Below are 10,896 nucleotides of genomic sequence, written 5' to 3'. Positions count from 1 at the left end.
AGCTTTATACCTGATAGTAAGAGAACCCGTAGAAGAAGAGAAAGAACCACCAAATATGGATTTGTTCCTTTCAACCAAAATTTGCCATAAGTATTCACCTCTTAAGCATGTCCACAAGTGATGTCAGTAAGCTGCACTCTTCTAGAAGAATAGATCTCCAAGGGAGTTTTGACTTATTAACAACCGCAGCCTGCTGCAGTACATTTTTGAAGCACAAGTTATGTTTACATGTGATGAATAAGTGAGCCAATGATTCTTCTTGAGCCATACATATTTTACACCTCCCATGAGCAATACCCAGTTCCTTTGCTTTGGAACCTGTCCATAGGCCTGGGTGTAGGATAAGCCACAATAAACAACTATGTTTGATAGACATTGGGAAGGCCCAAATGCATTGGAACCTGTAGGACCACTGTTTGGCATTCCAAGATAGCTTCCACCTGTTGTTAAGCTTTACCACCAGTTGTGGGTCCATTAATGGAGCTGAAACTTTTGAGTGGTAGATATCTCTGCAAAACTTTAGAAGAATGTTATGGTGTTCCCTATAGATGCACTGCAACTCCTGCTTAACTCTGAGGATTCTACTGCAAACCAAATCAGCATAGCCTTGAGAAATCTTGAACTATTGCATCATTTTCTCAACTATGAGCCAATTCCCATCCTTGTACACATCTTTCTAGTTTCTTAAACTTGCCTTGAAATATTTGTGAGCTTTCCTTGATAGGTGCCACCCATATGCCTTTGAGAACTAGCCATACCAAATAGATTCTTGCAACCACACTGCATGGCAAAGAGTCTGGCCTAAAGGGGGCTCCCGGCCAGCTTTCTTGTCTCCCTAGGATTTCCAAAACCTACAAATCAACACAAAGCCCCTAGGGGAAAAGTCAACATTAGAAATAAGAAGATCATCATGTGTGAGACCTTGCCAGGCTTTGTACTCCTTGAGGTAGAACTTCGAGGTGTTCTGTCATAAAACTAATATTTAATTCTTCCAAATGATTTTCTCATGTTAACTGATCATTTAATATGGGGAGGTACCAGGGGAGTAAAAGCTAGAATATTGGTAAGGTTGCCATACCGGTCTTAGCAGCGATCCAAAGGAGAGAAAATAGGGATCCAAAGGGGGACATTCTGCAAAAGAGCAATGCGCATCAATGGAGCTTAAAAGACCTACGGTTCAGTTCCATTAAGACTTCCATAGGCTAAAGTTCCTAAATTTAATTAAATTGTCCAATGGCCATAAGTGGGGGAAAATTGGATGGTTATGGGAAGACTAAAAAGTCTTCCCACATCCCTAGGAAGGAGGGGACGAGCCCTAATGGTAGGGGAAGAGAGAGAAACACACACACACACACACACACACACACTCCCAAGCTCCCCCTTTACACAAAGGGAATAATGGACACATGGAAGACTCCTAGCCCAGATGCCCCCAATCTCCCCTCAAATCCTATTGGATGGCCATAGAGGTGGACCAATGAGAATTAGGCTAGAGTAAAATTAGTCTAATCAATTTAAAAATGCTTGATAAAAGAACCAATAGAATTTAAGCTCCCTAGAAGACTATTGGACACTCTACCAAAGGGTCCAATGAGCATTCAATAGTCTAATGGCTTGCTTGATTCTTATTGGCTAGAAGACTAAAAGGTCCAATGAGAGTTTAAATAAATTATTCTAATTACCTAAAGCTCTCACAAAAGGGGAAAGGGGGACACATGTCACAAGGCTATCAACTATGCTTCTTAATTCCTATTGGCTAAGCTTTGCAGGAACCAATTGGAAGCCAGCAAGAGCTTTTGGGAAGAGGGGTCGACCAAGAAGAGAGAGAGCTTGGCATTTTACACTAACCAACTTTGCTACACACAGACACAACTTATGTGTTGAGCAAGAACTCCATCTCCTTCTCCAAGCATTGAGAAGTAGAGGCCTACACCAACAACTCTTGTTTATGGCATGTAAATCCAACCAAGAGCCAAGCTTCAAAAGCATGCTCATCTCCTCCATCATGCTAATTACTAAGCTAAGCTATGCTATTAGAATGATTATGTGAGGAGAATACTTCTTTCTCGTAAGATACATCTTCTTTCTCTCAATCTTTCCTCATTCCCTGCTAGCTCTCACCATCTTTGAAAGTGTGTGAGGTCTTGGGACTAAGGCTAGGCCCACTAGGTGTGTTTTTCAAGCATAATTGGTGCATGAAGCTTCCATCTTCATTGCACCAACAAGTTTTTGTCAAGGAACACAAATATTGTATTGTATAAAAGTCTCCTTTGATGGGAGAAGCTATAATACAAAGCCTTTTTGGAGGGGGGGCGGCTCCATGTAAATCCGGTCCTCAACTGTTGTCAGTTGTTCTATTTCTCTCTCTTTTCAAGTATTGTCTATGCCAAACTAGCTAGATGTAAATTGCTAAGTTGCTTTCTCAAACTAAGTACTCTTTCTATGCTCATTAGGAACTTGTTCTTAATGAAATGCTCACTATGTTATCATTTTCCGCTACACACAAGTTACTAGTGCATTAAATGTTACATTGGTATCAGAGCTATTGGTTTCTCTTTTTTTTCTCAAGAAGAGAGGCCCTCAAGCTTGATACAAATGGTTGGTATTATTTATTGCAAAAGAGTAAGTAGAATAAGGATTTGTTTATCCTTGAAGCATGCCTGCTTTATGCAGTTAACGGGGATACCATCGAGAGCTATGGTCTTAATAATGGAGTCCTACGGGGCTTGCCTATGGCTTAACCATTATTGAGCTATTAGAAGCTTGACAGGAACTGGTGTTGTCTTGGCTCTATGAAACCCTCTCTTCTATTCCTTGCACTTAATAATATTGGAGCCATGGGTATAGATGCTTGAGTTCTTATCTTTGAAGGTAAAGAGGAGTAGCTGTTGGGGTATAAAGCCCAATGTGGTCGCCCACGTAAGTGGGCGGGCTGCCAGGTATGTACACATATTCTTTTGTTAAAACCTAATAAGAACTCACTATGCTCTACACATTACAGTAGAGCGAGTTCACCATATCGTCATGCTCTTCTTCTCGCACTCTCTCTCGCATCGCACTTCCGCTCGTACTCCTTCAACTGGTATCAGAGCTTAGATCAAGGCTCGGGGCAGCACTGCAGGAGGCTAGAGTCACCAGCTCAGATTGGAGTGAAATTCGACAGGCGAAGACACGGCCCCAAATCTCGTGGGAAAATCCGAACGGCTTGGTGTTGTCAGAATTTCATTCTGAGGTCATCTCGGCCACCGTTCGGCTTCGACAAAGGTCTACGCAGGCCATTTTCGACTACGTGGTCTCGGCGGGTGCAAATCCGACTCTACAAATTTGGGGTTTTCGGCCTACGACTGCAAGTGCTGAGGATATCGACACTCCCAGAGTGTTGATTTGTGGCTGTCTACACATCGAAGGATGGCTCACAGTTCTTGGAGGCGTGTCACATACGACAAGGGCGCATCTACACACAGACTGTAGGCGACATCCACTAGTTCATCAGGTAGCTTGTGTTTGCTGCTTGATATTCCAGCTTTCATCCTGACATTGCAGGTACTTCCACATGGGATGTATTGTCAGAGATGATGTATGTTTGTTGAGGGTTTGCTAGCTATGAGTCACGCAGCAAACAACCGCCGCAGCAGTTACAGCATATAGTGGGAAATTTGTGGATGTATGATTTTGTGGGAAGTCTATGTACTGTCAGATTTACTACAGCCTTTGTTGAGGGTCGAGTGAGGTTTTATTGAGCTGGGGGATTCTCGAATGTTGAGATCCTTTCGGTGATACAGGTCTTGGAGCGATCCCTCGAGCACCCTTAGATAGGCAGCTAGGATGTATTGACTGTGAGTTAGACAGTTGGGATTGCATCTTTGCTTTACTGCCATTGAGACATTGTCACAGTCTATGCTTACAGGACAGTGACAGGACAGTGAGAGACAGTACAGGTGCAAGACAGGTTTACCCGCAGCTTACAGTGTCAGAGAGACAATGTTTTTTGAGCTGTTTTTTGGTCTGTTTTTGAGTACACCAGAGCCATTTTACAAAGGAGACTTTGCCGAAATTTATGCAGAATCTGAAGCTTTCTTGGTTCATTTGCAGGTTGATATTGGTTCAGAGGTCAGTTTACAGGGGAAACTCTGCCGAATTTTTCCCAGGAAAGTAAACCACTGTGAAGCGTAGCTATGGCTGGATCACAGGACACTGCTCTTTACAATATCAAGAAGCTGGATGGAACCAATTTCCCATTGTGGAAGAAGCAGATTTGGCACGTGTTGGTACAAAAGAAGCAGATAAAACCTATAAAGCTCAAGGGGATAAAACCAGAAGATATGGACGAAGATGAATGGAGCGAAATGGATGAATTGGCACTTTCTATCATTATGCTGATTTTGGCAGAAAGCGTTTACTTCAATGTAGTAGACGAGATGTCGGCTTATCAAGCATGGTTAAAGCAAAGTGATCTTTATGAGAAGCAGAGTGCAGCTTCACAGGTATACTGGCTTAAGAAGCTTGTTGACTTGAAGATGAAAGAAGGGACACCTATGTCCAATCATCTGAATGAATTCAACACAATCTACAGTCAGTTGTCAGCTCAAGGTGTCAAGTTTGATGAACCTGTTAGAGCTATGTTCCTGTTGATCACATTGCCGAAAAGTTGGGACACTTTTCGCACATCTTTGAGTAATTCTGCACCTCCAGATGGTTTGAACATAGCAGGTGTAGAAGGAAGTCTGCTTATTGAAGAAACCAATAGAAAGACAATGGACAAAGGCAAAGGAACAGCCTTAGTTGTCAGGGGAAGGACCAAAGAAAAGTACAAAGGTGGAAAGAGGAACCAGTCTCGTAGCAAGTCCCGCAGTGCTAAAGGCAAGAGTGACATAGAATGCTACCATTGTGGCAAGAAGGGTCACATGAAAAGAGACTGCAGAGAATGGAAAGCAGAAAAAGGCAAAGAGAAAGCTGAAGACCATGGTGAGAAGAACAAGTCCTCAGTAAAGATTCAAGAAATAAATGTGACAAACACTGTTGCAGAGGATGACAGTCTGGTGTCAGGAGACGTCTACTTCTTGAAGAATACAATGGACTCAGCTCTTCTTGCAGCATCTGATGGAAATGCACTGAGTGACTGGATAATAGACTCTGGGGCATCACTTCATGTGTCTCCAAACAAGGAGTGGTTTACTTCTTATGTGACCACTAAAGATCATGTTCGGCTAGGCAATGGGCAGACATGTGAGATCTTAGGTGTTGGAGATGTTCAATTGAAGTTTCAGAATGGCTCTTCTTTCACGCTGAAGAATGTGAGACATGTTCCCGCAATTACAAAGAGCTTGATCAACACAGGTTTACTTGATGATGCTGGCTACGTCACCACTTTTGGACAGAACATGTGGAAGATATCCAAGGGTTCTATGATAGTAGCACATGGAGTAAACTCTGGAGGACTTTACATGATTTATGTATCAAATGTCTCTAAAAATGTAATCAATGTAACCGAGCAGCCGAACGTTTCTTTGTGGCATAGCCGGTTAGGACATATGTCCAAGAAGGGAATGGAAATCTTGTCTCGTTCTGGTTATTTGCCTCGCTTTTCATTTAATGATTTTGAATTCTGTGAACATTGTCTGTATGGTAAGCAAACACAGCAGCCACATAAGCATAGAAGTAGTAGAAGAGATACACAGTTGGCACTTGTTCATAGTGATTTGTGTGGACCTATGCCTAACCTATCTCTAGGGGGAGCTTCTTACTTTATGACATTTATAGATGATTACTCGAGGAAAGTATGGGTTTACTTTCTCAAGCACAAGGATGAAGCGTTTAGTGTTTTCAAAACGTTTGTGACACTTGTGGAGAATCAGAGTGGCAAGAAGCTTAAATGCTTACGCACTGACAATGGTGGAGAGTATGTTTCAAAGGCCTTTCAGAACTTTTGTGAGTCAAAAGGTATAAAACGTGAACTTACTGCTCCTTACAATCCTCCTCAAAATGGTGTTGCTGAGAGGATGAATAGGACCATACAAGAGAAGGTCAGAAGTATGTTGTCTAATGCACAGCTGCCAAATGGGTTTTGGGCTGAAGCTGTATCAACAGCTGTTCATCTTGTAAATAGATCTCCTAGCAAGGTTTTGCAGAAGGATTCAGTGCCAGAGATGGTACGGTCAGGCAAAATGCCCTCATACAAGCATCTCAGAGTCTTTGGCTGTGAGGCATATACTCACGTTCCAAAGGAATTTAGGAACAAACTTGAGCCAAAGAGTAGAAAGTGCATCTTTCTAGGCTATGGTAATTCTGGTGAGATGGGGTACAAACTTTGGGATCCCGAATCTAGAAAGGTTGTCCGCAGCAATGATGTTCACTTTAATGAATCCAAATATCATTCTAAACCAGAGAGGGTTGAGGAGATTAGAAGAGTTGTCTTCCAAGAAGATGGACCTGCACGTGCAAGACAAAATGTCAGGGCTCAAGAGGAGCAAGGACAGGATAGAGTGGAACCACAGGTTGTGGCTGAGCCTGAGCCACCTATTGTGCGTAGATCTGGACGTATCACATGACCTCGTGATAGGTTTGTTCCATCTATGAACTATGTCATGTTGACTGATTGCAATGAGCCTTCATGTTACAAGGAAGCAGTGCAAATGAAGGACTCCGGGAATTGGCAATTGGCCATGCAGTCAGAGATGACAGCTCTGCATAAAAACAAGACATGGAAGCTAGTTAAATTACCACAGGGCAAAAAGGCTCTACCTTGTAAATGGGTTTACAGGTATAAGATCACCGCTCATGATAGTCAGCCAAAGTACAAAGCAAGGCTTGTTTCCAAGGGCTTTAAGCAAGAACAAGGCATTGACTTTGATGAAGTCTTCTCTCTGGTGGTCAAGATGACTACATTGAGATGCTTTCTTGCATTGGTTGCCATATTAGATTTGGTGTTGCACCAAATGGATGTCAAGACAGCGTTCTTGCATGGTGATTTAGATGTGGAAATTTACATGCAGCGGCCAGAAGGGTTTGTTGAGAAAGGCAAGGAAGATTGGGTATGCCAGTTGTTAAAGAGTCTTTATGGCTTAAAACAATCACCGAGGGCATGGTACCATAAATTCCACAAGTTTATGCTTTCTCAAGGCTACAAACGTAGTGAGTTCGATCACTGTCTATATACAAATAAGGCTAAGGATGGCAGTTGGCCTTATTTTGTATGTGGATGACATGTTGATTGCTGGCAAGCACTTGGAAGAAATTTCAGCTTTGAAGTCAAAGATGGAAAAATCGTTTGACATGAAAGACATGGGTGAGGCAAGTCATATACTTGGTATGCGCATTGAGAGAGACAGATCAAAGAAGTTGATTTGGTTATCTCAAACAGAGTATATTGACAAGGTTTTGCAACATTTCAATATGGAGAAGGGAAAGGCACTGAGTGTTCCATTGCCACCATATGTGAAACTTAGCAAACAAGATTGTCCTGTGTCTAAGGAAGAACGGGCTGAAATGGATAAGATTCCATATGCGTCTGCAGTGGGTAGTTTGATGTATGCAATGATTGCTACTCGCCTAGACATTGCATTTGCAATGGGAGTAGTAAGTCGATACATGTCAAACCCATGCAAGAAACATTGGGAGGCAGTGAAAGGAATATTGAGATACCTGAAAGCTACAAAGAGTATGCGTATATGCTATGGGAGTCAGGAGCTAAGTGTAAAGGGTTTTACAGACTCAGATTATGCAGGTGACTTAGACAATAGAAGGTCTACGTCAGGGTATGTCTTTACATTGGCTGTGGAGCAGTATCATGGCGTTCTAGATTACAAGATTGTGTTACTCAGTCTACTACAGAGGCTGAATATGTTGCAGCATCAGAGGCATGCAAAGAATCAATTTGGCTTAATCGACTAGTAATAGATTTGGGAATCAAAGAAGAGATGCCTGTGTTATATTGTGATAGTCAAAGTGCTATACAATTGGCTCGCAATCCAGTTTATCACTCAAAGACAAAGCATGTGGATGTGAAGTATCATTTCATCAGGGAAATGCTCGAGGATAAGCAACTTCAGCTTGTCAAAGTTCACACCACAGAAAATCCTGCTGATCTACTTACAAAAGGACTTCCCTCAGAGAGCTTTGCGCATTTTCGCAAGCAGTTAGGTGTAGGGTAGTACATCACTTCTCTACATCTCTTGTATATTAGCTTGTATAGTAGCTTCTCTCACATTTAAAGTACCACATTGGACTTTAAGTGGGAGGTTGTCGGGGTATAAAGCCCAATGTGGTCGCCCAGGTAAGTGGGCGGGCCGCCAGGTATGTACACATATTCTTTTGTTAAAACCTAATAAGAACTCACTATGCTCTACACATTACAGTAGAGCGAGTTCACCATATCGTCGTGCTCTTCTTCTCGCACTCTCTCTCGCGTCGCACTTCCGCTCGTACTCCTTCAGTAGCAACTAGGGCTTGAAGTGCCAAAGTACAAGTAAAAATTTACATCTAAAATTTTCTAGTATGGCTGACAAGGGAAAAGAGACTGAAATGAATGTTGATAGCTTTGATTTTGCTAATGAGAGAGAAACTAATGATGCCCCTATGCTTGTAAACTATCTTGTTTCTAGGCTTCAACAAGCCCTGGGCAATCCATCCCTCCAAAGTGAAGTGCTACAACAATTACGCACCCATGGTATTCTCCAAACTCCCCACCAAGAAGAGAGAGTACCTAGGAAAGCTCCTAATGAGACTTCCAAAAGAGGACTCTCTCCGATAAGGGAAGAAGAGGAGGATCCGTACGAAGGGCTCAAAAACTTACTACTCGATGAGGCATCTCCCTCTCAAAGGAGAGCCCAAGTTTCAATGATAGAGGCCCCACCAAAAGAACGAGAAAGAAGCGAGTCTCTTGCCACCTTGGCGGAGATGGATCCACGAAGACGGCGGCCAAAACGCTCTCCAACACCCCCTAAATGGAGAAGACCATCGCATACTCCTCTTCACCATAATTCAAAGAGGGAAGAGAGAAAACAAGAGAAGAAAAAGGCGAGAAAGAGGTCACACTCTTCTCCATCTTCCTCATCCTCTTCCTCTTTTGAAGAAAGTGATGGTGCAAAAAAGGAGGAACAAGTGAAGAAAAAGCCAAGAAAGAGGTCACCCTCTTCTCCATCCTCCTCATCCTCTTCCTCTTCTGAAGAAAGTGATGGTGCAGCTCTTGAACCGCCTAAGAGAAGAGGCCATAAGAAATGCTATGCCGCCTGGAAAAGGTCGTCCAAGCTCAAAAAGTTCAAAGAGGGAGGAAAGAACATCTCTTTCTACCTACGATGGCACCTTTGGTGCTATGGAAAAAGTCTTGGCCTTTATCCACAATTTGATGCTGCGTTTGGAGATGAGGGCTTCACGGAGTCCTATAAGCTACATCATGTAGCTATGCATTTCAAAAGTCCGCCAGGCAATGGTGGTCTAGCCTACGAGCAAACGGTGAAGCTCCATGAACATGGAAAGCTTTAAGAGCTTTCATCATGAAGCAGTTTTTGGCTCGCAATGCCAAAGACAAAGCACTCATCGAATGGAGAAGCTTGAAGCTCTCTCCCTATGAATCTATTCACAAATATGTAGACAAGTTTTGGGATTTACATCTCAAAGCCACTGTCTACAAAAAGATGGATTTTGGAGAGTAAAAACAACAATTTTGTGCGGGTTTATCTGAGGATATGGAGAAGTATGTTAACTCCAAAGGCCTCGCACCATGTCTGCGGTCATACACCATACCATGGTGGCTTCAAGAATCAACTTCCAACAAGGGGATAAGAGAAATCTTAAGCCCATTTAAAACAAGGACCGTAGTGAGCCTAAGGGGAAGGAAAATGTCCAAAAGTCTCCCAAAGGCATCTCCAACAACAACAAAGCCAAGGAGAAGGGAGTTTATAAAGGCAAAAATAAACTCTCTCCTGAAGAGCTAGAGCGTTATCGAAAAGATAACGATTGTTTCAAGTGCGGGGAGCAAGGGCATGCCTATCGTGCTTGCCCCCACAAGAATACACGTAATGAGCCTCCTAGAGCTACCTTGATTGTAATTCAAGAAGAGGATGCTCATCACAAACGATCTCCTCTATGTCATTCTTCGGTAAAGTAAGAGAACATGATGCTTTCATTCTCTTTGACTCTGGTTCTACTCACAATTTCATATCCACAGATTTGGCCACCAAGCTAGACATCCAAGCCTATGAGATGGGAGATGTCCTACCTACCAATGGTGCTTTCAAGGACAAGAAGCCTCGGTCACTTCTTTAATTGGGAAATCGAGGCTCCATGTCCAAAGCTATGTGGACAAGGAGGATTTCTTCACCTCTCCTCTAAAACATGAGGATGTAATCCTAGGGGCACCATGGTTTGATTGCATGGCTACCAATGTTAAATTCCCTGAAAGACAAATCTACTTTAGGTACATAGAAAAAAGATATGTACATAGATGATAAGAGTCGGGTAGCACCATACCCATTGTACATAAGCAAGCTTTCAATAAGTCAATAAAGAGCTCTATTTTTGTGTACATGATTTTTGTTAAAGATTCTCCAAATGAGCCTAATGTTTTAGCAAAATAAGATATAGGCAATCAAAAGGAATTAGAGTTATTCAATTTCCTCAAGGGATTCCAAGATGTTTTTATTGACGACATCCCTTGTGAGCTACCTCCCAAACGAGGGGATGACGACCATACAATTGAACTTCTTCCAGGAAGTTCATCGCCTAGTAAACCTCCTTTTATCAAGTTTCTCAAGCTCGACATGAGGAGATTATGTGGGAAGTGCATGAGTTGGTTGAGAAAGGCATGGTTAGGCCTAGCTCATCTCCATTTTGTTCACCAGTTTTATTAGTGCAAAAGAAAGATGGCACATATCGTATGTGTGTCGACTATAGAGCACT

The sequence above is a fragment of the Adiantum capillus-veneris genome, chromosome 14 (assembly GCF_014529385.1).
Source record: "Adiantum capillus-veneris isolate H3 chromosome 14, ASM1452938v2, whole genome shotgun sequence".
NCBI lineage: Eukaryota > Viridiplantae > Streptophyta > Polypodiopsida > Polypodiales > Pteridaceae > Adiantum > Adiantum capillus-veneris.
Note: the sequence above shows the minus strand (reverse complement) of the source record.